The sequence below is a fragment of the Crotalus tigris genome, unplaced genomic scaffold (genome assembly GCF_016545835.1).
Source record: "Crotalus tigris isolate CLP2741 ecotype Arizona unplaced genomic scaffold, ASM1654583v1 scf7180000019014.348434, whole genome shotgun sequence".
NCBI lineage: Eukaryota > Metazoa > Chordata > Lepidosauria > Squamata > Viperidae > Crotalus > Crotalus tigris.
The window spans coordinates 45,027-72,862 of NW_024097328.1; the positions used below are offsets into that span (position 1 = coordinate 45,027).

Consider the following 27,836-nt stretch of genomic DNA (forward strand, 5'->3'; position numbering starts at 1 on the left):
AGAAACCAATTTGGCGAGGGGTCCTCAGGGAGGCTGGCATGGTTGGTCTTCCCTTCGCTAGGAGAAGTGCCCCCCCTGCTTAAGAGCAATAAATTGGTACAGGCCATTATCAGCATCGGGAGGAGTCCTCCTCTTACTCTCCAAGGGGGGTGGGGGCAGCAGGGCTTAAGGAGAGCGAAGCCCATCAGACACAAATGTGAAGCTAGACTCTGCCTCTTTTCCCGCTCCCTCCCACTGCCCTCCCGCCCTCCCTTCCTCGTTCAATCTCTCTTCCTCTCCTCCGGGTTCTCTTCCTCGTTCCTTCCTTCTTTCGCTTCTCTTCGAAGCCGCTCTTATTTTTATTTTTTTTCCCCCTCTCCCCTTCCGAGGCAAGTCAGCGCCAAGCCCAGGGTCTTTGCAAGAAGACAGCGAAGCGCGCAGAAAGAGGAGAGCAACGGCGGTGCCGCGATATATTTATTTTAATAACCCCCCCCTCTTGATCGTTGCTCGGAGGGCGAAAGGGAAACGGAGGGGAGATTGCTTGGATATATTTATTTTTTTTCCTTCCCCCCCCCTTCCGAAAAAAATAAAAATAAATAAATAAGGCAAGCAAGCAATGGGAAGCAGCAGTTTGGAAGCACCTCGTGCAAGGCGATGTTTTGAATCGTGCCTCTGTTTTCAAGGATTAAAGGATGAATAGGCACGGCTGCGATGAAGAGAGAAGGCGATTCAAGCTCCCCGTATAAGGTACCTCTCTCTTTCCCTCCTCTCCCCCCTCCCCACAACCCTCTTCTCCCCCCCCCCCTTATTTCTTTTGCAGAACTAGACACAGATCCTTTATGCTCCGGGAATCAGTCTCTGTGGGGGAGAGAGAGGCAGGAGCAGAGAATAGGCTGGTCTTAGGTTGAAAAGATGCGGTGGATTCTTGGGGGGGGGGGAGAGGGCAAAAGGCTTTGGGGCGCTGCTGTTGAGCTCTCGGAGCTATTGAGGAGTTGCTAGGGAAGGTGGGGATGAAGTCCACGGGGTCTTCATTGTTGAGTTGAAAGCCTTTCCCTGGCTGGCCCCTTTGTAGCCAGACCGAATATCCCCCCCACCACCTTTCTCCACCCTTTTTCTCTCCCTTCGACTTGGGTGTTCTTTCCCTTTGACCACACCACGTTGCTAGTCTTCCTTCTCTGCCCCCCCTCCCGCCCCGAATGGTTTCGTGGTGGACAACCGTTACAGACGTGCCTCGGACAAAGCACTGCAGCCTTCTTGACACCCCACCCCGCCACGCACCCGCGCGGCACACACAAACCCACGTCAATACAGGCATGGAATTCTCCATGGCAAGGGAGAAAGGAAGAGAGGGGTTGGTTTCCCCCCCCCACTTGGGTTTGTCCCTTGGGAGTGGGAGGTGAAGGAAGATTTCCTTCATGCATTTCTCTTCTTGGTCTTGCCACTTTCTTCCTGTTCTCTCACCAACTTCTGGACCAATTTAAAGGGGAAGCTAATATCTTCAGAAAGAGGAGAGTGGAAGAATGGGAGGCAAAAAGTCTTATTTTTTTGGGGGGGGGTTGGGAAGGTTTGGGAAGGGACCTCTTTCTCCTGCCGCAAATAATACTTTTATGGTTGAGTCTCTATCAGGGATTGGTTTTCTCCTGGAATCTGGGTCTCAGAAAGAGAGGAGAACTTGACCAGAAAGATTAATGGGGAGCATTTGATTCCGAGCCAAATGAATGAATGATAAGTCTCATTTATTCATGAAGCTTTAGCCATCCAGGTCCCGTAGTCAGCCGATGTGTCTGAGGTCTCTCAAACCAATGGAATAGCTAAGTTCCTCTATGTGTGCATTCATGTGTTGGGCAGGAAAACTCAACCCCTTGACTTCTGGAGGAATAAAAAATTTAATTTTTCAGTCCAGGAGATGCCACAGCTGAGACTATCATCTTGGGGGAACCAATCCCCAACTGACAGTATCCACCCTGGAGAGACATTTGCCTCTGGATCCCTATTTACTTGCACTTTTCTAAGCTGTCAGTCATGGGAAGATATCAAAACAGCCAAATCCAAGGCACTAAATGTGCTTTTGGAAGAACTCCCATATCATTTGGATAATCTGGTCAGGGGAAATGCAGTGAAATTATACGTGGACATCTGGGCTGAAATGGAATTTGGTAGGATTAGGATTTTAGCACATGTTTGGGGCTGTTCATGCCAAAGGATGCCAGTTCAATCTTTGGCATTTTCAGAGGGAGCCCTAACACACACACACACACACACACACACACACAGAGAGAGAGAGAGAGAGAGAGAGAGAGAGAGAGAGAGAGAGAGAGAGAGAGAAGAAATTGATTGGAACTCAAGTAAGGAAGACCACCTTGAGTTAGATAGCCTAAGTTCTGATTCCATCCTTAACGTTTCCTTTTCTTTGAAAGAAGGAGAAGCTTCATTTTTCTCAGAATCGAATCCATCCAATAAGTAACATCTTAATCACATTGCTTTATAAAGACTGGTAGATATAAAATCAATAAGTGTTACTGTCTTTTATTGGACTGGCTCGGACAAGAAGAGTAACAGAGAGGCTTGTTCATTGTCCAAAGTGTTCATTAGATGAAATCTTGGTTGCTCACAGTCAAGACAATGAAAAACATCAATTTCTGGAGACCAGCAATGATGTAGATAAATGAGCTGAAGGTGAAGGTCCTAAATGGTACAGAGGGCATATAAGTATCTGGAAGCCACAAATCTTGCAAAAAAATCATTTGGTCTTTCCAGGCCCGACATCTAGAGAGAAGCATCAGACATCCCCAACTTTGTGTTTGGGGTATTTTCAAACATAAATCTATGTTCTTAAATGTGGACTCAATCAATGACACATATGTATTTTGGGCTACAGTATCACTGCCCAAGTTCAAAATCCCTGGAACAAACCAATGGAGTGTGACTCTGATTGTCAAGATTTCAAAATGCAAGCAAAGGCAACGGCTATGCAATCCTTCTGATGGATAGCATTGCGGGTGCTTTGGGGGGACAGTATTTCTGAATTGCAAAGGGGGGGGGGATAAATGCTTGAAAAGGAATGGCGGAAGGCAGACTAGTTGAGCGTGGGTGTGCTAGTGGAACTCTCACAATGGCTGCATGCTTTGGACCACGGCCAAATTACAGCATCTCCTAAAAATAGGAATACGTCTAATTAAACGCTTCCAGCCTGTCCACATAACCAAGAAGTTTTCCAAAGGTTTCTGGCAATTGGGGCAGATCAATCAGTCTGTGATCTCTAGTACATAGTCTCAGCCACTAACTTTTGGGTTGGGATTGTTCCTACTACTTTTTGAGGATGAAACCATTTGGGAAGCAGCTATGAAACACCAGCCTTGGTGCTTCAACGGTCTGTTGGTCATGGCTTAGTGTGACTGGGTTTTGCTGATGGAACTTGAGATCCAGCAGTTTTCCCCTGCAAGCTTAGTTCCTTCAGATGAGTTGGATTTTATATATCTTGATGTTCAACCCTCATGGCCTGTAGCTATCTTGGATGAGAAAGCGAGGACTTTGGGATAAGGAGCCTGCTAGAGTCAAGGTTAATATATGAGATTGTATAATACAGCAAGATAGCCGTAGTTTGTTCTTTGCCATGGTTCAGTCCCCCAGCTGGACTTCTTTGATCTGAAATTTATCCTGCTTTATGTAATTTCTGCCACCTGACCCACACCTCCTCCTCCATCTTTTGTGTAACAACTCTGAAGGTTCATTGTGGATTGTTTGGGAGGGAATACATGTCATAAAATTCAGCTTCTATCAACAAAACTTAAAAAGGACCGAGATTGTCATGAGATTTGATAGAAAATCAAGCTGAACAGGCCAGTTCCCATTTAGGATGAACTATATCGAGATTCTGAGGGAAGTAATCCTTTCTTAAAAAGATGGAATTAACAACTTATCTTAGAGTGGTTGCGGATACTATGTAAGTCGCAAAAAAATCACCACACAAGGTTATAGAATCTTAACTTGGAAAATTCTGTAGAATTCTGAGGGAAAGATAATAGCTTTCCACATGGGATTTTTCACACCACAGGGAATTTGAAAAAAAAAAAAGGAAGATAACCTGTTTTGTAAAATGAAAAGAGGTTTAAACAATGGACGGACTTTGATGATTTTCATATTAATCTTCAGCAGCTAACATATAAAAAAACAACAGCTCTTTCTTTGGGTGGCAGCCCCAAAGAAATTTCTAGAAGGCTGAACCCAGCAGGTGATCTGTTGGTTCCCAGATCTTGAAACACTGAAAATTTCCCACAACCCTGTAAAGAAAAATGTTGATTTGTCATTATTTAATGGTGCCTGCAAACCTAACATCTCAGATAACCATCTTCGTTTAGCTGAGAACAAGCTCAGCCTTGTGGAACAGTTGAGTGGTTGGTCAAGAGCTCAAGCAAATCAGCTTCCTTTTGAGGAACAGGAATCTGGTCATTTGAAGATCCACAAGCACTTAAACCTATAGAATTAATTTACCATTTCAATTCATGCAGAGAGAAAAAAAAACTATTGTTTTAACTAGAGGATGGTAATCATAGTGAAGCCATCCAGGCAAAATGCAAGGGTTTTTTTGTTGTTTTGAAAAAGGAGCTGACCTAAACTTCACTTTTGTTGTTGTTCAATTGCTAAGTCATGTCCGATTCTTTGCAATCCTATGGACCATAGCACACCAGCCCCCCACTCCGTCTTCCAGTGTCTTCCGGTATTTACCCAAATTCATGTTTATTGCATTGCTGACAGTAGCTATCTCATTATGACAGACAGACAGACAGACAGAGAGAAAGAGAGAAAGAGAGAAAGAGAGAAAGAGAGAAAGAGAGAGAAAGAAAGACAGACAGACATATGCACACAAACAAACATTAACCAAAGTTTCTCTCAAGGTCACATCCACTAGATCTATGCTAGGATTTATAGACCATGACAGCTTGAAGGATTCCAACAGTTTGCCAAAGCTGATCCAGAGATTCTCAGCTAGATTAAGACAGAGACCGTCCTCCTCACTGCTATTGTATGGGAGACTGCCTCTGCAATTAGCCTGGTTAACCAATCGATCTTCCCTAATTTATTCCATCTCCTTTAACATCTTTTAAACCAATCGGTAATCCCACCCAATTTAATATTGTTCAGGTCCAGCAGCGTCTTACAGAGTTAAAGAAAATCAACTCTTAGGAGAGCTCAACTGTTTAGGGACGCTGCCATATGTTTTGATTGCTGACATTTTCCTCCAGAAAGTAGAAGAAAGAGGAACAGGATTTTGGAGCGGAGGGAAGAGTCAAGACTTCTGTTCCAGGATCCTGTTTGCCTTTCTGTTCTGTGATTTGTGTCTTTCCATCCAGAAGCCCGGAATTGCTTCAACTCTGCCTTCAATTGAGTTTCAAGGAAATGAACCGTAACCTGGCGTAGAGCAGAAGAGCGATTAATTCTAAATGGATAAGAATCACATCTGTCTCCTTAAGCCGATAGGAAAGGGGTGAAGAGTCTACTCTGAGAATCAGCTAAATATTCATCTCTCTACACCATAAACCAGGGGCTCACTGGCTGGCTGGGGAATTCTGGGAGCTGAAGTCTACAGGTCTTAAAGTTGCTAAGGTTGGACGCTCCTATTATCAACTAAAGTCTTCATGGTCACAAGGAAAGGTAGTTGCTGATAGAAAACCTAGCTTCACAATCCCTAGAACAGGGTGAGATGGTGCTCTCTCTCTCTCTCTCTCTCTCTCTCTCTCTCTCTCTCTCTCTCTCTCTCTCTCTCTCTCTCTCTCTCTCTCTCTCTCTCGGACTGGTTAACTTCAAACAACCAGTGGGGATTCCATGTTAACATCTTGACATGAGTAGAACAATCCTCAAAAGCCAGTCAACACCACCCATCAAAATTCTACAAATCAGGGCTGGAGATTCCTGAGCTTTTCATTTCTTACAGGGGATTTTGGTATTTTGCATTTCCTATTAGTTCTTATATCAGACTCCATAGGGGAGATCACTCTCCCCTCTTGCTTTTCTTCTAGCACAACCTAATTAATATTCTACATACACCTGCACTGGGAAGAAGCCCACAAATGCACAGGTTTTGTTGGCAACAGACTGTATGCCTTTCTCCCTCAGTGGTCAATAAACCGCCTAAATTTCCCAATCTTGCACACAGAAAGGAGGGAGTCAGATGTCTATCAAATCTCCTCTCTGATTGTCAGATGCAAACACAGGTGACTAGTGTGGTTAGCCAAGGGACTGCCTTTCTTTAAAGCAAACCCAACATTTGTCACGGAATGAAAAGGATTCCAAAACAACGCAAGCTGTAGCAGATGTTCCGTTGAAAATTGGCCACTCTCCCAAGTCTTCCTGAGTGATAGATCTGATAATGCAATTTGCATGGGCTGTCGATATCCAATGACTGGGCACCTGGAAAAAGCTAGCATGGATTTCCCTGGATGCTTGGAACCAGGCGGGAGGCTTTGGGTTATTTCAGGTCACCGAGGGAAAGGATCTTGGAAAAAATCAGAAGCAGCAGGCAACTGAAAATAGAATCTCACAACTTTGGACTTTAATGCCAGCTGGAGTTGCATCATCAATCTTCCAGGAGATGCATGCACAACTCACATACACGAGCTCCTGCAAAGCAAGGATGAAAACACGGAGACGGCCTCCAAATTTTGACGTGTTCCTCAGATCTTTCCCCAAAGCCCCTGCTGAACGCTATATTTCAAAAGAGAGAAAGGCGACATTATGAAGGACACAGGGAGGGATTAGTTTAATCCATGTACTTTGGTTTGATTAAACCAAAAAGGGAATTCAACACCCGTTCGGTTTCATCCTCGCCCCACTTGGTTTTGAGGAGGGGGACCTGCCACACACCCCTCAAAAGTCAAGTGTGGTTTTTTTCCCTCCCTAGAAAAGAGTCCAAATATAGGGAGAATGTACCTTCTATCTCCAGCCAATTAAAACTGAGGCTCTAAAGGAAAGAAAGTATGGATTAGCCAGAGAATGCTGGCTGGGAATTCTAGCAAATGCAATCCAAACATTTTTGGAAGGTCCAAGATAGAAAAGGCTGGGCTACTAGGATTTTGTATCTGGCTTCTGTCTTTTTAGATATCTTCCTGGTCAAGGGCAGATCCCTATCCTTGAAGGGGCTTCAGCAAGACTGTGTAGGTCAAGCGAAGGGTTATAAGTGCATTGTGTAATATTTCAGGGCCCATTCATCAGCCAAATTTGTACATTGAGAAAGGGGGTTGCGTGAACTCTGAAATCAAAATGGCCTGGCTTTTGTTTGTGTATCTCTGATAGCTTCCTCCAAGCATTTCATGCACAGTCAAGAAAGTCAAATGATGGACTCAGGTGGCGTTGTTCAGCTCTCATTTTGGGAGGTGATTTAGTTTTAATTCTTTGTTGTTAATTGCGAAGTCGTGTCCGACCCATCGCGACCCCATGGACAACGTTCCTCCAGGTCTTCCTGTCCTCTACCATCTTCTGGAGTCCATTTAAGTTCACACCTACTGCTTCAGTGACTCCATCCAGCCATCTCATTCTCTGTCGTCCCCTTCTTCTATTGCCCTCAATCTTTCCCAGCATTAGGCCCTTTTCCAGTGAGTAGTTTTAATTCTAGGGGTGTTTTTTTCAGTCATAAGAATATAATATGTAGAAACTGGGCTGTGATTTGCTAGCTACATGCAAGAAAGGAGATGGTTAAATTAATTTATAGCATTTTTTTCCACCTGGAGTTGTAAATATGAAAAAAAAAAAAAAACCAAAAAAGCTATGTGCATATTTTTCTCGCTCCACTTGTCCCAGCTGACTTTCATGCCTAAGGCAAGAGTAGAACTCACTGTCTCCTCGTGACTGGCCCAAAGTCACCCAGCCATCTTTCATGCCTAAGGCAAGACTAGAACTCACCATCTCCTGGTTTCTAGCCCAATGCCTTAACCCCTGCACCAACCTGGTTGCTCCCCTCCCATCCAGAGGTGTAGGAATTGAAGGCAAAGATAGCATAAGGATGACCTTTCCTTGTCTACATTCCATTCCTAGAGTGATAGCCAGTTTGGATAAGCTTTCCCTATTCTGGAAATTTCTCTCCCGTCCTCACAATCCATTTGCAGTATAGGCAGGTATTTCCAGACGTCATTAATAAAAGTCTCTTACGCGTGCATGATTAATTTAATAATTCATTTGATATATCTGTGAGAGGATTAGCAATTCTGACTGGCTGTTGTTTGCCGTCCAGGTTGATAATCTCAGAGAGTGAAGTCTTTCTTCTCCTCCGCTTGTCAGGTGAAGCAACGGGAATTTAGTTGACGTGCCTGCCTGCAGTTGTCCATTTAACGATCCATGAAAACATACAGAAAAACATGAGAGTCCCCCTTGTAATTGAATGCAGGGCAACAAAACATCTTGTAAACCCGTGCAGTGCTCCACATTTGTAATTCAAGACCCGTTTGTGCAATTGGCACAATGGCCAGGGCGATGTTTTTCTTTGATTGCAAAAGAAAAGGTGACAGCTCTGAGCTGGAAAGTTCAAATATTGCTTCTCCAACCAAAGCAATAAAATGTACCCAAACACAATATTAATTCCAAGGTTTGGTGTGGTTTTTTTTGTCCAGGTGGACATGAGTTGTTGCTTATTTGGAGAAGCACTGAAAGGCCAATAGATGCAGAAGAAGAGCAGGCAAAGCTGGGGGGAAGAGTTAAGCAAGTCAGTAGCCTAGAATTGTTATAAACAATCCAAGTCTAACCACTCTTGAATTTTGTTGACCTTTATCTGGTGCCAATTTACTACTGAACTTTAATTGGCTAGTTTCTTGTGCATAGACTTTAGCAGTTAATTTTCATAACTGCAACCTCACCTATGGTCCTGTTTCTCTGCTCCTGACACAATTCAGTTCAAGCTTGCCACACCTTTAAGGTGCTTAAAGATCCTGTATGTATCTTATGTGGTGTTCTAATGTATAGTAGTGGCCAAAATTGTGGAAACCTTTTGGGAAAAGTGTACAGTAGAAATGCCATCTTTGGTTAAGTTTCCACCAATTTTTCTTCTAATTTCTTTATAACTGTAGCCTTGTTCACTTAATAATACTGTTTTACATTGCTTTCTGGGCAACCAGTCAACTCTTTGCACCATTACTTTAATTTTATTACGTTTTACAAGCTCACTAAATGAAAGAACACACACAAAAAAAACCCCAACTAACTTGATAGTGATCCCATAACACACTGACAAATGTCCTCCTCTCAGCTTCAATACAGGACATCAGTAACTGAATCCTCCTGTGATCTGATTGGCTCATTGCTAAAACAAGATGACATCTGATTGGCTCTCCAAACCCTCATGCTCATTGGCTACAATCAGATGAAGGAAAGCTACCTGATATTAACCTAAGCAATAACTTTTTTCTGGTTATTTGGCTATACCTTTTCATAGAATACAGATAATTGAACAAACTTTGTTCCGTTACATTCTTGATTAAATTATCTTTCTACTGATATATAATGTTGTGGTACTACTCCAAAAAAAGTGGTGTTATTAGCCATCAAACCTCAAAAATACACTTTTCCCAAAATTTTCCACAATTTTGGTCGCCACTGTAATGGTCTCTGGGAAAGACCTTGGGAGACCAAAAGAAGAGCTCCTGGATGGACAACCAGTGTGGAAACATATCTCAGCCCAAAGAAGGAAAAGAGGTGTGAGAAACATTCAGAGTTTAGTTTTCAAGTGAATAAGAGGAAAAGAAAGGAGGAATACTTGCAGGATTCTGTTAATGTAACCTTATAATACAAATACAGTTAGTATTCCTGTTGAAACTTCTCCCTGGATTACCTTGCAGAACTAAAAGGTGAAGAAGGGAATGAGATTTCATGTTTGGAAACAGTCTGAATCACGCTATAGAGCAGTATCTCCCAAACTTGTCAACTTTAAGCTGTGTGGACTTCAACTCCCAGAATTATCCAGCCAGCATGGGGAATTCTGGGAGTTTATTTATTTATGAGACTTATATACCGCTTTAAGTGCAAGCACTCTCTAAGCGGTGTACACCAGTAAGCAATGTATATATATATTTACATTGCCCCCAACAATCTGGGTCCTCATTTTACCTGCCCCGGAAGGAGGGAAGGCTGAGTCAACCTTGAGCCGGTGAGATTTGAACCGCTGACCTGCTGAACGCAGTCAGCTAAAGTGGCCTGCAGTACTGCACTCTAACTGCTGCGCCACCTCGGCTCTTGAAGTCCATACATTTTAAAGTTGACAAGTTTGGGAGACACTCTTATAGATGGACATGAGGCTGGTCAGAATCATGTCTTCTGACGTGAGGATTAGACCCCGAGCATTTACATTTCTTCTTCAACCGGGCCGCTTTTGGGATTTTGTTCATTTTCCTTGCTACCAAATTGTGCCAGGTAGAAGGAGGATGTTAAGCCTTGGCTGTAACGGATGGTCTCTGTAAATGTTTAATAGTCTTGGCCTCTGGCAGTGTTAAAATAGAATTCACAGCTTCAGGTTTTTAATTGGGGAACTTTCTCCATTATAGGTCAAGCATCTTTGCAGAGAAAGGTGTATTTGCAAAGGCTAAGCTCTCTGTTAAAATATACACGCTTAACTCTCTTCAGCTTTTCACTGGAATACCGGATGTGATGGCTGCTCAGGCTCCAGGTGGTTTCGCCCAGGGCTGGGCTAAAAATATCAGGCTGATGCTCAAGCACTGGAGCTGAAATTCCTGATTTCCTCGGTGTCCTCTTCCCGGCATAAGCTTGTCTCCAGAAAACCCCAAAGGGGAAGAGAAGTCTATAGAAACTGTAAGTGACACCAGGAGAGAAAGTGAGGTTGGCAGCTGCCTCTCCTTCACGTTATAGAAGAAAGAACTTGTTCTTGGGAGGGAGAATGGAATGTTAGGGGCGTCTGTGGATTTTTGTACCATCTTTGGCTCAAACCAGCAATCTTTACACAATGAAGAAGAGGGCGATTTTTCTCTGTTTTGACAAAAAAACAACCCACAAAGCCATGAAAGTTAAAATTATGGCTTACGAAGGCGAGTAGAAGAAACACACAACTTGTATTTTGAGTATGCAAAGTTAAACTTCTTACTGACATTCTCCAAAGGGCTAAGACATAGGAACATGCTAGTTTCCTGATAAGCACTTCACTGCTTTTCTTCTTCTTCTTCTTCTTCTTCTTCTTCTTCTTCTTCTTCTTCTTCTTCTTCTTCTTCTTCTTCTTCTTCTTCTTCTTCTTCTTCTTCTTCTTCTTCTTCTTCTTCTTCTTCTTCTTCTTCTTCTTCTTCTTCTTCTTCTCCTTCTTCTTCTCCTCCTCCTCCTCCTCCTCCTTCTTCTTCTCCTCCTATTCCTCCTCCTCTTCCTCCTCCTTCTTCTCCTCCTCCTCCTCTTCTTCTTCTTTTTCTTCTTCTTCTCCTCCTCCTCCTCCTCTTCCTCTTTTTCTTCTTTGTCTTCTTCTCCTTCTCCTCTTCCTCCTCCTCCCCCTTCTTCTTCTCCTCCTCCTCCTCTTCCTCCCCCTCCTCCTTCTTCTCCTCCTCTTCCTCCTCCTTTTCTTCTTCTCCTCCTCTTCCTCCTCCTCCTTCTCCTCTTCTTCTTCTTTTTCTTCTTCTCCTCCTCCTCTTCTTCTTCGTCTTCATCTTCTTCTTCTCCTCCTCTTCCTCCTCCTCTTCTTCTTCTTCTTCTCCTCCTCTTCCTCCTCCTCCTCCTTCTTCTCCTCCTTCTCTTCTTCTTCTTCTCCTCCTCCTCCTCCTCTTCTTCTTCTTCTTCTTCTTCTTCTCCTCCTCCTCCTCCTCCTTCTCCTCCTCTTCTTCTTCATCTTATTATTCTTATTCTCCTCCTCCTTCTTCTCCTCCTCTTCTTCTCCTCCTCCTTCTCTTCTTCCTCCTCCTCCTCCTCTTCTTCTTCTTCTTCTTCTTCTCCTCCTCATCCTCTTCCTCCCTCCTCCTCCTCCTCCTCTTCTCCTCCTCCTCCTCCTCCTCTTCCCCCCCTCCTCCTTCTCCTTTCTTTTTTGACTCCTAGCTCCAGGGAAGTCCTTCTCACATCCTTTATGCCAGAGGTCCTAGAAGGGGAGTGCTAGTTTCACAGCCTTGCAGCTCAGTAGCCAGAGGGGGGAAAAACTGGGGTGAAATTGACCAGGGTTTTCTCTCTTCAGCACAAAGGGGAATCCTGCTTCTATTTCCTTGCTCCTTTCCATTTTGTATGGAGCAGAGCCGAGCACATTTTTGTCACTGCCGTCAAATTTGGCTAGGGCACAAAGACGAATCCAAACACATTCCGACTCTGGATTTGCACTCGGAGAGCTTTTCCTGAGTGAATGTTCCAGCCCCACAGAGAGATCCTCACATGACTGCACATCAAACATCAGCATGCCTGGCCTTTTCCCGCTGATAGCTTCCCAGCTTTCCTGCAGTGCCTACATGCAGCTGTATGAATTTTGTTCTTTTGTGACCTCTCATCTTTCTTCTTCCTTTCCCAAAGTAAGACAATGTGAAGAGCTGCAGCTAAGCCAAACCAAAAGTAATACAGGATTTTGGGGAGCTTGTGAGCAACCAGCCAAGGCTTCAGGCAAACTATTATTCAGGCACATTAAGTAGATGATAAGGTTGAGATTTGCGGGGTTATTAATTCACATCCATCATCACAACGGAGCTGTAAAATGAGCCATTAATATTGGAACCTAAGTAAAGGGAATGCCACCAACTCATCAGCAAAAAGAATAGCAGGATTTTGGGATCCACCCAAAAGAAAACAGCAACTGATTTTTTTTTTTTTTTTACAATAACACTTTTTGCCAAGTTAAAGATTTACTGTAGAGATGCTACGTGCTAAACTTGGCTAAGAATAGCTTGGTCCAAGCTATCAATTAATCCTTACTTCAGTACATTATGCAGACTCAGAAAACAGATCCGTCATTGATCCATCAAATAAATTGTGGGAAGACAGCCATAATATATGAAAAGCGGTTGCAGGATTTGGGTTTGGCTAGTCTAGAGAAAAGAATACGGGTGACATGATAGCAATATTCCAGTATTTGAGGGGCTGCCACAAAGAAGAGGGGGGTCAAGCTATTCTCCACAGCGCCTGAAGGCAGGACAAGAAGTAACGGATGGAAACTAATCAAGGAAAGAAGCAATCTAGCGCTAAGGAGAAACTTCCTGACAATTAGAACAATTAACCAGTGGAACAGCTTGCCACCAGAAGTTGTATGTGCTTTATCATTGGAGATTTTAAAGAAAAGACTGGGCAACCATTTGTCTGGAATGGTATAGGGTCTCCTGCTTGAGCAGGGATTGGACTAGAAGACCTCAAAGGTCCCGTCCATCCCTATTCTATTCTGTTTGTGCAGAAACAAAAGTTATTTGGAAAGCTTTCTCACTTCCCAACACCACGATCAATTTCATATGCCTCTCTATCACAGAGATGGATAAATCCATATTTTTCCCATTCCTCTGATGTTCAATTGTTTCTATTATAGCTTTACATTGTTCCATTTCTGCATCTGTAGCAAAAGTTTCTTTTGAAAATTCAAATGAAAACTCACAGGCATTTACACATTTGTACAAGCAAAATTCTACACTACAAAGCTCCTTTTAATGCAATTTTCCCCAAGTTATGTTTTTTTATGTAACATTTCCCTAATGGATATATTTTTCTATGCCCAAATTAATGGAAGAACTGCACTACAAAACTGGGAGAACTGTGAACCTCAAAATGTTTAGTTTATTTGTAAATTGTATTACCCTTTTTTCATACTTTGAACTTGGGGATTGCAAAATAGATTAGCATTCATTAAAATGCAAAATGGATCCATTTTAATTCAGGAAGTGCTGCCTTGTCTTGAAATTTCAAAACATTTGGGCATTCATGATGGCTTGAACTGAGCATCTGATAAACCCACCCTTTTCTGAAGGCGAATGATAATCTTTTATTCAAACCTGCTTCAAAATCCCTTAAGTTTAGTTTTTATGAGTCTTACATTCTAAGGAGTGAAGCTGAGAAAATCTGTCGTGGAAGGCCTGGAAAACCATTTTCAGCCAAAGCAAACCATCCTATCAGTCATGAATGATCAGGTTCCCATGTGAAGATCCAATTAAACTGGTTTATTGCTAAAGATTTATGCCTAGGAATCTACTCAACTAATGGTTAGCACATGCCTGGAGTTAGATAAGGGTCAATGGAATTCAAAGGAAGTTGTACTTAGTTGGCTTGCGGATATGTAGGGCTTTTAGGCTGATCCCCCTTTTAACCCCAACCCCAGGTTCTGTCACTATTTTTTGTACAAAACCTAAATTCATAACCCATGCTTAACTAGATCAGTTGCAAAACTGGAAGCTTCATTCACTCAACATGCTTGGTCAATGTTAAGCTTGTTTAATTGTGTGTCTGTGTGTGTATCAACCCAACGTTAGTTTCTGATGCAATGTACTTTGCAAATTCAGGACGTGGATTAATTCAGTAACCCAGTTTTAGTGTGCTTATAAACTCAGCCAACATACATTAGCTTAAGAAAGATCTGGATATTATTCATCTGTGATGGAAAGGTCCTTGATTTCTCACAAGAGTCATAGGTTTTGTTTCTTGCCCTGTTGTTACATCCTTCCTCTGGTCTGAGCTGACAACCACAGAGCCTTGGCTGAGCCTGGATTTGTTGCAACATTCCCAAGCCTTCAACCCATTTAACCTCAACAATTTATCTTTTAATAACCCTGCCAACATTATTTCTCATCTCTGCTTCCTATGGTGTTCTCAGCTCACACTTCGCTCATCAATCCCTTTCTTGTCTCACCACCTTATTCTCATGACAACACCTAATAGAACGAGACACCCTGTGCGGCAATTATTAACTGATGGTGGAAGTTGAAAGGATCCTTGATTTATGCAAATGTACAAAAACGTTTGACAGAGTCAGCTCTGTCCTAAGTACCTGAATTAAGGAGGTGCTCAATTTCCCCACTAAAGGGGGGGGGGGTCTTCAGGACCTTCTTTTGTTCTGTCAATATCTTGAGGTTACTTTTCTTAAGAGGAAGACTCGAAAGCTTCTGCAGACCAACTGCTTGCCAACTTTGCCCAGGGTCAGGCTGCTCTTAGGGTCTCCATATTAAACACACACACACACACACACACAGTGCTTAAGTCACAGCTGAGAGGTTGAATGGGCTGGAAATGCGGGCAAGATGTCTCAAGTAGGCTGAAGAGCAGATAGACAGGGATGGAAGAAAGATTGTATTTCTACTTAAAGTATTTGTCATGTCTGGCTTTTATAAGACCTGATATGTGTTCATTGGACTGTGAAATTAGTTAACTTTCTTCAGGTTATGGGCTCAGTTGACCATTCTTAGGACAGTACTACAGTTTAAAGATAATGTTTGGCTGGATAATTGAAGGTTTGGAACACTGGTGGGACAATAAGAAAGACATGATTTAATAGAATAGATTATAATAGAATTCTTTATTGGCCAAGTGTGATTGGACACACAAGGAATTTGTCTCTGGAGCATAAGCTCTCAGTGTACATACAGGCCACAAGTGATAAATCATGATCATAACCATCATAAAAAATGCATTCATCATAAATCATAAGATACAACACATGGTGACAGTCATAGGATACTAAATAAGCAAACATGATAAATCATACTAGGATACTAAATAAAACAATTAATATAAATTGTAAGATACAAGCAACAAAGTTAGAGTCATAAGATAAGGAAATAGGTAAAAGGAAAGATGAGAAGAAGAATAGTAATACAACTTTACTAGGTAGTTTGACAGAGTTGTGGGAATTAGTTGTTTAGCAGAGTGATAGCACAGGGAAAAAAACTCGCCTTGTGTCTAGTTGTTCTGGCGTGCAATGTCCTATAGCATCGTCTTGAGGGAAGAAGTTGAACTAGTTTATGTCCAGGGTATGATGGATTTGTAGATATGTGGAAAGGCACATCAGGACTTGACAGCCTAAAACCAATAGTATCTTGTAGTGCTGAGGATAGCTCTTACGTCCTTAGACACAGCTTGGCTTATAAATCTCTAGTGTGTTTTCAATGAATACATTCAATGGTTGGGATGCCCACAACTCCCATCTCATTTTGCGTAGACTAAAAACCATTGCTGTCCAATGAAACCCTTCAAATGTTTGTTCTATGCTTCTGCCCTAGATTCAAAAGTCTGCTCTAAGCAAAAATGCCCCGATGGTGCATGTAGAAAACCACAGTCTGTTCCCTCAAAAGCATATTTCTAGAATTAATCTTTGGTGTTATGGCCTCACTCGTACTTTCACAAACTTGTCTGTCAGGATTAGCAGACCCAGAAGAAGAAAGAATCCAGGAAACATTCCTGATTATCATTTCACAGCCGTAAAATGGGTGCATTTGCAGCTAAGAATAAATACCTTCAGGTTGCAATGCTTCTGAGGCAATCCACTTTTGAAAAAAATAAAATTAAAGCACTTAATGCTTGCTGTGCAATTACTGGAAAGATGAAGGGGGGTGGCAAGTATGGTGCTCATGTACCTGTCTGAAATAATGATGTCTTGTTATTCCTTAAAAGAGTTGGTTAAGTGCCTTTACCAAGCAGAAAACAATATTTCACTTTCTCTCCAGAGATGAGATAATGGAACGAGGGTTGGGCAGGGCTGCTGAAGGTTAAGGAATCCAAGTAGCTTCCCAGGGCAGGAAACCTGACACAGGCAGCTGTGACAGATGACTCTCCTGCATGGGTTTGAAAACTTTGAAGGAAAAGTTGCTCACCGTCACTCTGGGTCATTAGTTCCAATGTGAAGCAATAGCAATAGCACTTAGACTTATATACCACTTCACAGTGCTTTACAGCCCTCTCTAAGCAGTTTAGAGTTGGCATATTGCCCCCAATCATCTGGGTCCTCGTTTTACCGTCCTCAGAAGGATGGAAGGCTGAGTCAACCTTGAGCCGGTCAGGATCGAACTTCTGGCAGTGTGCAGAGTCAGCCTGCAATACTGCCTTCTAACCACTGTGCCACTATGGGAGGGAAGGAAGGATAGCAATATCACTTAGACTTATATACTGCTTCATAGTGCTTTACAGCCCTCTCTAAGCAGTTTAGAGTTGGCATATTGCCCCCAACCATCTTGGTCCTCATTTTACTGATCTCAGAAGGATGGAAAGTTGAATCAATCCTAAACAGGTCAGGATCGAACTGCTGGCAATCGGCAGAGTTAGCCTCCAATGCTGCATTCTAACCACTTTGTCATCACAGCTCCTGAAGCTGGTTTTAGGATGTACCTGTCAGGCTCTAACCCAAAAGACACGTAGTGCTTCTTCTAAGCTGAGTTCTTTATTGTTTCAGCCCTACAGACAAAATCTTGCCAGGCTGAGGGCTCTACTGTCTGCATCTATGATATATAAGTAGTTCTCATTTTTTTTCCTAACCATAAGTTTTGCCCCATTGGGGCAGTGGTTAAAACGCAGTATTGCAGGCTAATTTTTGCTCACTGCCAGCAGTTCAATCCTGACCGGCTCAAGGTTGATTCAGCCTTTCCTCCTTCCAAGGTTGGTAAAATGAGGACCCCGATTGTTGGGGGCAATATATGCTGACTCTCTAAACTGCTTAGAGAGGGCTGTAAAGTCCTCTAATTCTAAGTACTATTGCTATTAACAACCTTCCTGGCCATTGTTTTTAAGAGAATCACTGCAGTCGTTAAGTTAGTAAGATAATAGTTAAAAGAATCTGGTTTCCCCATTGACTTTGCTTGTCAGAAGGCAGCAAAAGGGGATCCCGGGATCCCGAGGCACTGCAAGCATCATAAATACAAACCAATTGCCAAGTGTCTGAAGTTTGATCCCGTGATCAAGGGGGTTGTACAACAGTCATGTGTGAGAAAAATGGTCATCAGTTACTTTTTCCAGTGCTGTTGTAATTTCAAGTGATCCCTAAACAAATGGCTGTACATTGAGGATTACTTGTAATCTGTGAACTCCTAAGGAGGAGTCGAATGCAGGAATCTCCCCAGATTGGCAGTTTCTCCCTGGGAAACATTAGAGAAGGCTCAGAGGCGTTCAGGAATTGTCAGACTTGTGTTTACGTAGTGACTCTACACGAGCCTTTCTTTCAACTGGGACAGTTGCTTTCCAATAGAGATGGATCCAACCAAACAAAATTGGGGAAAATTTACTTTGAGGGGCTGATATTTTATTAATTTTCTAGTTTTACAATCAAGTACTTCATAGACAACGTGTTGTCTGGGTCCATTAGTAATCCAGTGGTCTATAGTAACTTCTTCAGTCTAGATCCATTATTGCACCATCATATGTTTCTTCTCTTCTTCCGATAGTGCCTGTTTTCCCACACTAGGCAAATGCAATTCTTGTTGTTATTAGTAAATATGCAGTTGAATACCAACATCTTTGTTACATTTTTCTCATAATATCAATAATGTCAGTTTTGGGTTACTTTTCTAACCGAAACATATCTTAATTGCATTTGCGCCTAATATCCATATGTTCAATCAGTATCCTGTTTTCGCTTTTTTAAATTTTAATTTCCCGTCAGTGTTCAAAATGTCTCTATTGTTTATTATTTCAAAGTAAGTTATATTTGGGTAACCAAAAATGAGAGGGGATGCTTTGTTCTAAACCTGGTGCCCTTCCAATGTTTTGAAACCCCCTCCCCACCCCATAATAAACGCAGCCAACATGGAAGATGTAGCTCAACAGATCAGGAGTGGAGGGCAAACTGGCAATCCTTCTGCAGATTCTCTCTCTCTCCCCCCCCCCCACTTATGTAATGACCCGTTTCCTTTCAGTGCCAGAACGGTAGTGACGGCTGTAATAATAGCGATAAAATTTGCTGGGTTGATTTGAGATGTGCTGTAATTACTGCATGATTACCGTATTCTTACTGCAACCCAAACCAACAGGAACAACAGCTACAAATCCTCCACGGTCATTGGCAGCTCGCTGCGAGGGTTCATGTCGTGCATGCTCTGGGCCACCTTCAGGAGCCGGTGTGCATTGCCACTGGCTGGCTCTCTGCTGTGATTGTGTTGTTCAGCACACATACAAAGCAGATCGTTTCTCCGCTTCGTCAGTGAGCGGTTCTCCGCCTCCGTTAAGGTCCTTTGATTTTACAGGCAGGGGGAAGAGCCCTTGACGTACAACCGCAGCTGAGCCTCAGTTTTCTGTTGCTAAGGGAGACATTGGTTAAGTGAGTTTTGTCCCAGGTTACGACCTTGCTTGCCTCAGTTGTTCAGTGAATCACCACAGCTATTAAATTAGTAATTTCTTAAGTGAATCTGGCTTTGCTTGCTGGAAGGTAGCAAAAAGGGATCAGATGACCCCGGGACACCGTGACCGTCATAAATATGAGTCAGTTGCCAAGGCTCTGAATTTAGATCACGTGACCATGGGGATGCTGCCACGGTCATAAGTGTGAAAAATGGTCATGAATCGCTTTTTTCAGTGCTGTTGTAATTTTCAACTGTCACTAAATGAACTGTGCTTAAGTCAAGGACTGCCTGTATTTGATCTGGATGGATGAGTATGAAACTCAATCAATTACTGAGCCATTTTCTTCTGGGATCCCCCCTTCCTGCTTCAAGTACGGATGGCATCACATTTTCCCTTCTCCTCTTTCTATCATATCAGAGGGAAAACCTGGTCCAAGCCCTCTTTTAAAAAATTGCACCTTCCTTCTGTTTAACAAATCAAATGTAGAAATGAAGATATCGACCGCCTGCGGAGTGCCATGCTCACAGTGCTCCCAGTTGGAAAGTCTTTGCTTTATGAATAAGCAATTTACTTTCATCGTTCATTATGTCAGGGTACAATTAACAACTAGAGCCTGCCATGTTCTCAAATACTTGACAACCGATATTAATTTTGGTGGTTTCCAAAGTTACTCGGCGAAATCTGCAAATTCCAATTACAGGCCAGTTGTTCAACACCAGCAGAGAGCTTATCAAACAGAGGAAATTTACATTTACAGTGATAATATAAGCCAATTTGGATCTGCTTAGCAATTTCACAAAACCAACAGATTTCTTTGTTCAAATTCTCTGAAAGGGCTGAACGCTTAAAAGGGAACAGCTCAAGCCGATGCAGGTTAGAAGGAAGCTGAAGGCGTTCTGTGGTCATTACACTCAAAATAGGTTTATGTAAAAATTAATTTAAAATAGAGATGGCAAATCTCCAGTGACTCCATGGGGACGTGAATCATATCTGAGCTTTTTAATTAATTTTAGTGAAATTCAGTGCAAATAACAGGGCTGGGAAACTCTCTGGTTTCAAAGACCACAAGAACAAGCACATTTTTTTGTATGTGTGCTGCATTTGTGGAGAGAAAATATACAACCTGGAAAAGACACAACTGTTGTAGAGAGCTGCAACATGAAGGACTGGTTGTGATCCCTGACCAGGATTTAGAAAAAAAGCATGGGTTGATTTAGACTGGACCAGAGGTCTAAGACACACAATTCAGTTAAAACTCTGCTCAGCACTAAATTTGTAACTTACAGATGCTTTACCTAGATGTAAGTCCCACTGCAGTCAAAAGGGTTTAATCCCAGTTTATTTTGGTCCTAATAGAAGAAGTATTTGTAGCTCAGGGTTGAATTGTGGGATCACTGATGCTCTTTGAATTTGGTTGTTTCTTGCAAATGTTTCATTACCCATCTTCAGTGCTAGAAGAGATTGAGGTTTGTTCTCTGTTTATATATAAATGGCTTGCCCTGTCAGTGTTGGTGAGAATGTTGTTTTTGTCTGGATAGTTCCTTATTGGGTCATTGTTTACTGCTTGAATGTTGGTCTGGTATTAATCCTGGTGTTAATCTCTGCTTAACTAGGTATTGATTGCTGGTGAGGGAGTGTTTCAATCTTTTTGTTTGTTTTCTAGGTTTTTTTTATTATCTCTGTTGAATGGTGAGGAGAGCAAGAGACCCCACTCCATTCTAACACTGATGATGTTACCTAGTTGGGTGATGAAACGTCTGCAAGAAATACAACCGAGCTCAGAGAGCACCAAGAATCCCAGTTATTTTGATCTGGTGGACACAACTGAAGACTGTGGTGGACACCATGATACCATGGTTGCCCCAAAGAGGTGTCTGCTGACAAAATGGCTGCTGGAGAAGGCATGATGGGTGACCTACTATTAGAATCAAAATGCTGATAAACTTTCTAAACGCTTCTAAATAGATATATACAGGCAATTATGAGCTGCAGTCATGTTGAGAACACCAAAGCGCTTTTGGGCTGAAAGGTATCACCGTTGCCTGGGGGATGCCCAGATGGGGGCTCCTTCCATGTCCTCAAATGCTCCTTCGGGTACTCATTTATCTACTTGCAGTTGCCCACTTTCTAACTGCTGGGTCAGCAGGAGCAAGTGACGGGAGCTCACCCTGTCCTGCGGCAGCAACTGGGTCTCGAACACAAGCCTGCCACTCATCAGCCCAGTGTCCTAACCTTGTGGGTCACTGAACTCCTCAAGGCAATTATGGGAAACTCCTGTCAAGTGAAGCAATTGGAAAATAAAGAGGGGATGATATGCTCTCCTCACCACTCCTGTCCCCAAGAACAAAACCCAAACTAGATGTCATTTAGCTTCATTCCTCCCAGGCTGTTGCTGCCCTGGTTTTGTGTGAAATGAAGCCTAATGGCTAAAGAAAGGTTAATCACAAGCCCTCTTTGCTTTCTAAGCAATTGGTCAGCTGAGTGGACAGAATGAGGCACGTCCAAAATATCCCTGCCTTTTCTCCTTCCCCTTCTCTGAGTTATTAAGGGAAATGTCAAATCACGGAATTAAAAAGAACTTCTAATTATTATTTCTGGCAGTTCTCTTTTTAGACTTTCAACGCGCCATCAGCTCCCTCGGCAATATTCTGGGAACATCGCCCTACGTTATGTTATTTTTATTTACTTATTTATTTATTTTAATTTCGGAACTGGAATTTGCAGGCTCTTCTAAAGCTTAAGTCACGGCAACTTCATTTCCTTTTCCAATTTTCTCCAGCTCCTGGTCTGCCCTGAGGAATCCAGATTGCATTAAATCAGTAGCCACCCTATTAGAAATACTGATTGGCACTTCTCGGGAAATGGAGTTCTGCCAGTTACTGGAACTGGCTGAAGGGTTTTTAAGAAAATATTCCGTTGCTATGTTTTCTTAAAATAAAACAAAAACTCTTTCTTCCCCACCCCCCCAAACAGCCTAAGAGAAGCATATAACTGAAAATTATCAGAAACATATGGTAATCAACTACGTTTTCACCAAGCCAAAATGCAAGTCGCTTGCTCTTGGGCTAATTTGTTGTGTGAAGCTAATTATTTCGGTATATAAAATATGGTTTGAGGCTTAGCATTAGGTATGAATTGGGACACTGTAATTAGCTCAACAAATCATGGCTGAAACCAATCCATGACTTAGCACAAAATATGCCAGTTTGGTCTAGTGCTTAAGGCACCAGATTAGAAACTAGGAGATGGTGAATTCTAGTCCCGCCTTAGGCATGGAAGGAGCCAGCTGGGTGACTTTGGGCCAATCCCCAGGAGACAGTGAGTTCTAGTCCTGCCTTAGGCATGAAAGATGGCTGGGTGACTTTGGGCCAGCCACTCTCTCTCAGCCCAGTCCACCTGAAAGGGCTGTTGTGGGGGCAAACAGGAGGAAACAGTGTTAGGTATATGTTTGCCTTCCTAAATTATTTATAAAAATAAAAAAGACAGAATATAAATATAAATAAAAACAATAACATATGAATCAATCTAGATGTCTTATTACAAATCAGTTCCACGAACCTAAACAGGCTATACATTCAGATTGGCATTTTGGCCTAGAGCAGTGGTTCTCAACCTTTTTAATGCCACGACCCCCAACCGGTCGTAAGTCGAGGACTACTCAACCGGTCGTAAGTCGAGGACTACTCAACTGGTGCAGCACCGTGTGCAGAATGGGACTCTATTCAAGAGAGTCATTTCTATTGGCTTTCAAAAGCCAATAGAATAAAAGGGAGTAGCACAGCTAAGGAAAAGGGGGAAAAAAATGGCGGACTGCGTGGTTTGGTGACCCCCGTGAAATGGTCGTTCAACCCCAAATGGGGTCCCGACCCACAGGTTGAGAACCACTGGCCTAGAGCAATGCACAAATCCATTGAGTGATAGTTCATTCAATAAAGCATAGCTAAACCTAACAATGATTTAAGGTTAACATGCAGAACAAATCACAGACTCAGGCAGCCAAATAGTTGCTTGAACCCTTCTTAGCTGCTTCTCCGAGTTACAGGTAGCAAAATGTAGGCAAGTCAATGCAGTCTCAGCTTGACACTCGCTCCTTGTTTTTGCATTAAGTAAACTTACATTTATTATTACCTGGAGTTATTAATAAACATTTAAAAGACACCAAGATAAATTGTGCAGGTTCCCCCCCCCCCGCCAGCGCATTTGTGAAGTTTCCATAATTAAAAATAAATCTCGACAGCTGGGAATAGTACTCCGCATGCAGGAGAATGTAAAGGCACTCAGATGAGGTAAAGATCCTCTTCTATACTGTAGGGAGGATTCTCCATAGGGGAAAAAAAAAAAAAACTCAGGGGCTGCGAGTTCTAATCCTGCCTTAGGTATGAAAGCCAGCTGGATGACTTTGAGCCAATCACCAGGAGATGGTGAGTTCTAGTTCTGCCTTAGGCAGAGGTCTTCAAACTTGGCCCTTTTATGACTTGTGGACTTCAACTCCCAGAATTCCTCAGCCAACATGCCTGGCTGAGGAATTCTGGGAGTTGGTCCACAAGTCATAAAAGGGCCAAGTTTGAAGACCCCTGGCCTTAGGCATGAAAGCCGGTTGGGTGACTTTGGGCCAATCACCAGGCGACTGGGAGTTCTAGTCTCATCTTAAGCATGAAAGCCAGCTGGGTGACTTTGGGCCAACTCACCTCATATGGTTGCTGTTATGGGGAAAACAGGAGGAAGAAGGAGTATTAGATATGTTTACCACTTTGAGGGGTTTTTTTTTATAAAAAAAATAATAAAAAGGTAGGATGATAATAAAATCACAAAAACAGCGAGACTTTACAGATAATGGATGAAGCGGACAAAGCCCCGGAGCTGTAGCCCAGAATAAAAACTAAGCTTTTATGATACCTCACCATGCAGCACAGTGTCCTACAAAGCATTACTTTGGGGAATTGTGGGAAAGTTAAAAATGGCAGCTTGCCAGAGACTAGGAACCCATGTAGCTCTCACTAGTCCCTCCTATTAGGGTCATTGGGAGAATATTAAAAAAAAAAAATTAAGATGGTGGTCAGGATTGCAGAATGAATACTTAAAAAAAGGAGTGAAGGATTTGGGGTGTCGGGGTTTTTTTCTACCTTTCCTGACGTTCTTCCCACCTCCGACAGCCCACTTGGATGCTGAATTAAGTAGAAATTAGGAGGGCCGGAGTTGAACCATAGGGTTTCCATCTCTTTTAGCTATTCTTAGCCTTTCTATGCAAGCCGGAGGCTAAAACTATGGACAGACTCTATCCTAACCCACTGAGTGATTTGTTTGGGCTTAGCAAGTCATCGTGGGTTTTAAATCACGGTTCTTGGTTAGCGCATTTTTATGAATCTAGCCAGTTATAGTTTATTCAATAACTCATGCTTATGGGAGCCATTTAGCAGAGGCTGCACGTGAAATCCATACTTTTGAACAGAATGAAATAGAAATGGAGGACGGCGGATTGTAGGGAGGAAACGGCCTTTTGGAATGGTGCTCCAGCCAAGGAATAAAATAGGAATCCAGGATCTGGGGTCAAAATGCTCTAAGCTTAGTTCTTTGCTTGTCCTGCTAGTTTTCTACTTGCAGGGAATTGTGTGTACAAGACAGTGAGTTCCAGTTCCGCCTTAGCCACGAAAGCCGATTGGGTAACTTTGGGCCAATCACCAGGAGATAGTGAGTTCTAGTCCTGCTTTAGGCATGGGTGACTTTGAGCCAGTCCTTCTCTCTCTCATCCCAGCCCACCTCACAGGATCGTTGTTGTGGGGAAAACCAGAAAGGATATTAGGTATGTTTGCCACTTTGAGTTGTTTTTTTAAAAAATAAATAAATAAAGGTGGGATAGAAACTAAACTAACTAATAAGCACAGCTCTCCTCCTGCTGCCTCTTCAACCACTTTAGTCATCTACCACTTGATTTTGCAGGAAGGCAGACCGAGTGCTATGAAGGTGGAGGGGGAGAGGAGGAGAAAATACCCTCTAAGTTGGATTTGGAAGGAGGGAGGGGCATTCATTAGATAGAAGAGCAGCGATGGAGGAGTCCCAGAAGACCTGAAGGGTGGACGGCAAACTTCCTTCCTGGGCGAGAACAGAATTTTTAGCCAGACAGAAACATGATTTCTGGGGAGGGAGGGAGTTGATTGGGTATCCCCCCCCCACCCATTTGCTTCTCTATAATGACGGCACTGTAATTAGTTTCACAGTTTTGCTGCTATATTTTATAATAGCCTCCATTAAAGTTATGGGTTTTTTTAAGGCAGTAATGGCTTACAGAGTAATTAATGAGAATGAGCTTTATTGCTATTTTTATTGGGTGGGGGTTTGCCTGTTCTTCTCTTTTATCTCTCTTTCTATCTATCTCTCTCTCTCTGTTCCCCCCCCCCTCTTTCTCTCTTTCTCTCTCTCACAGTTTCTCCATTTCTCTATCTGTTTCTGTTGTTCTCTCTCTCTGTTTCCCCCCTCTGTTTTTTTCCTGTTTTTCTCTCCATTTCTCTCTGTTTCTCTCTCTCTCTGTTGCTCTTTTTCCATTTTTCTCTTTCTCTCTCTCTCTCTCTCTCTCTCACACACACACACACACACACACACACACAACTTTTTCCAAACTGTGTTTCATCTAACTGAAAATCTTTAGCTCCTTTCCTATAATGTTAATTTACCCCTTTACGAAAAGATAGACAGGAAGAAGTTTTCGTTTCCCTCCCATAATTGCTTAGGGGGGAGAGATGGTGTAGAAATTGGATAAATAAACAAGACAAAGATAATACTAGTATTAGACACCTTCCATGAAATGGGTTAGTAGGAGATTTAAACCTGCCGGAAGGAAATATTTATTTGTACAAAATCCGTATGTGAGACTTCCTGCCAGGAAATTTGGTGCAGGCGACGAGGTGAGATAGCTTCAAAAGCACCTCGGCCCTTTTAAGATGGGTTGGGGCTTCTTCTTCAATCAAAAGAACCCTGTCCTTGCTCAGAGCAGGCCCTTCTTTCTCCTGGAGAAAGTTAGCAAAGCCATTCACCAAATTTCTCGGCTTATCAGTTCAATAAAGAACTTTGCAAGACACCTTCAGGCCAGCTCTAAAATAAGTATCTCATTCTTCTGAAGGACAAAATAAAAAAACAAACAAACCAGACTATCCTTGATTTAAGAAAAGGACTATTTCAATGGAGACTAGTGGGCAGTGTCGGATTTTACAGATCCCCAAATCCAAGTAAAGAGAAATGAATCCCAGAAGAACTAAAGCAAACCACTTAGATATTATTGCCAGGAAAACCCCATGGATGTCTCCATGAATTAACCAGAAAAGGAACATTTCTATGATTTCCTGGCCTCTGAATGATGACACTGTCCTTCTGCATGCCCATGCATGTGTGCACACACCTGAACACACAAACACAAACATGGCCCCTCGTTGCCTGCACTGCAGTGCTTAAATCAGCCTGTCGAAGTCTCTTTCTTTGTCTACCCATGATTCAGCCCAACTTCCATCCCTGGTCTGTAAATTATCCACTCCACATTGGCACTGATGTGATCTACACCGCTTGCCAAGATAACCCCTTGATAAAATACAGCCTGCTTAAATCTTGTCTGGGTTCCCATTAGAATCTGAGCTAAACCTGTATGTCAGCTTAATCTACTCCCAGCCTTGGACTTCGTTTGGCAGGACAAACAGTGGAAAAGAGATCTCAGGCAATCTGGAGACAATCTTAAGATTTCTTCTGGTGGAAATCTAACAGAACAGACGTGTGCTCCATCACTGGAGGCTTTTAAGTAGAGACAGAGCAGCCATTTGTCTGAAATGGGCAGTGATGGAGAACCTTTTAGACACCGAGTGCCCAAAAACTGCCCTGCCCTCCTGCTCTGCTCCGCGCCCTGCCCACCCCCCTCCCACCCACAGGGTCACCTACTGCCTCCACAGTCCGCTGCAGCAGATTGCCCAGGCGGCCCTGCAGTACCATGGTGGTCACGCCCTCCGCCCGCGCCCCGCAGCATCATCTGCATGCAATGGGCACAAGGGCGGAGTCTTGTCCCTGCTGCCCAGCTGCCATGTCCTTGGCTGCACTGCTCCACGTGGGCAGCTCCCAGGGTGACTCTCCTCCAGGAGGGCTGCTGGTGAGGACGGGGCCACGGGGGCAGGTGGGGCTGGGGTGACGGCGTGTGTGGGTGCCCACAGGTTGGCCACCACTGGTATAGGGTCTCCTGCTCGAGCAAGGAGTTGGGCTGGAAGACCTCCAAGGTCCCCTTCCGACGCTGTGATTCTGTTCCTCTTCTCTGCGGTGCAAATGTGGGATGGACACTGGACCCATCCAACCTTAAGCAGAACATCCAGTTTCAGCCAGAGCTTTGTTCCATACAATGTCAACCTTGTGAACTCTCAAGTTTCCTCCTTCCGCTATGTATTGAAGACGGACAGTGATTAATATTTATAAGTATTTATATGTAAAGTTGTAGGTACATACATATAAATGCGTATAGCATGTCTATATGTGTGTTATGTATGTGTACACTTTTGAGAGCAGGCAACAGAATTTCATTTTTAATGTGTGTCAGTGTGCCCACAGTAAAAAAATGACAGTAAAGGTTATATCTATATCTATATATCTATATCTATATCTATCTATCTATCTATCTATCTATCTATCTATCTATCTATCTATCTATCTAT

General features: G+C 42.9%; 1 protein-coding gene across 3 annotated transcripts in view; it reads left to right on the forward strand.

The window, feature by feature from the left end:
• Window positions 1-249: 249 nt before the first annotated feature.
• The window catches only part of B3GAT1 (beta-1,3-glucuronyltransferase 1), a 45,857-nt gene continuing 18,270 nt past the window's right edge, over window positions 250-27,836 (forward strand). For all 3 annotated transcript variants that reach the window (XM_039358373.1, XM_039358375.1, XM_039358374.1), the window contains exon 1: window positions 250-726. The gene's annotated coding sequence lies outside the window, so the exon portion shown is untranslated. The remainder of the gene's footprint in view (window positions 727-27,836) is intronic.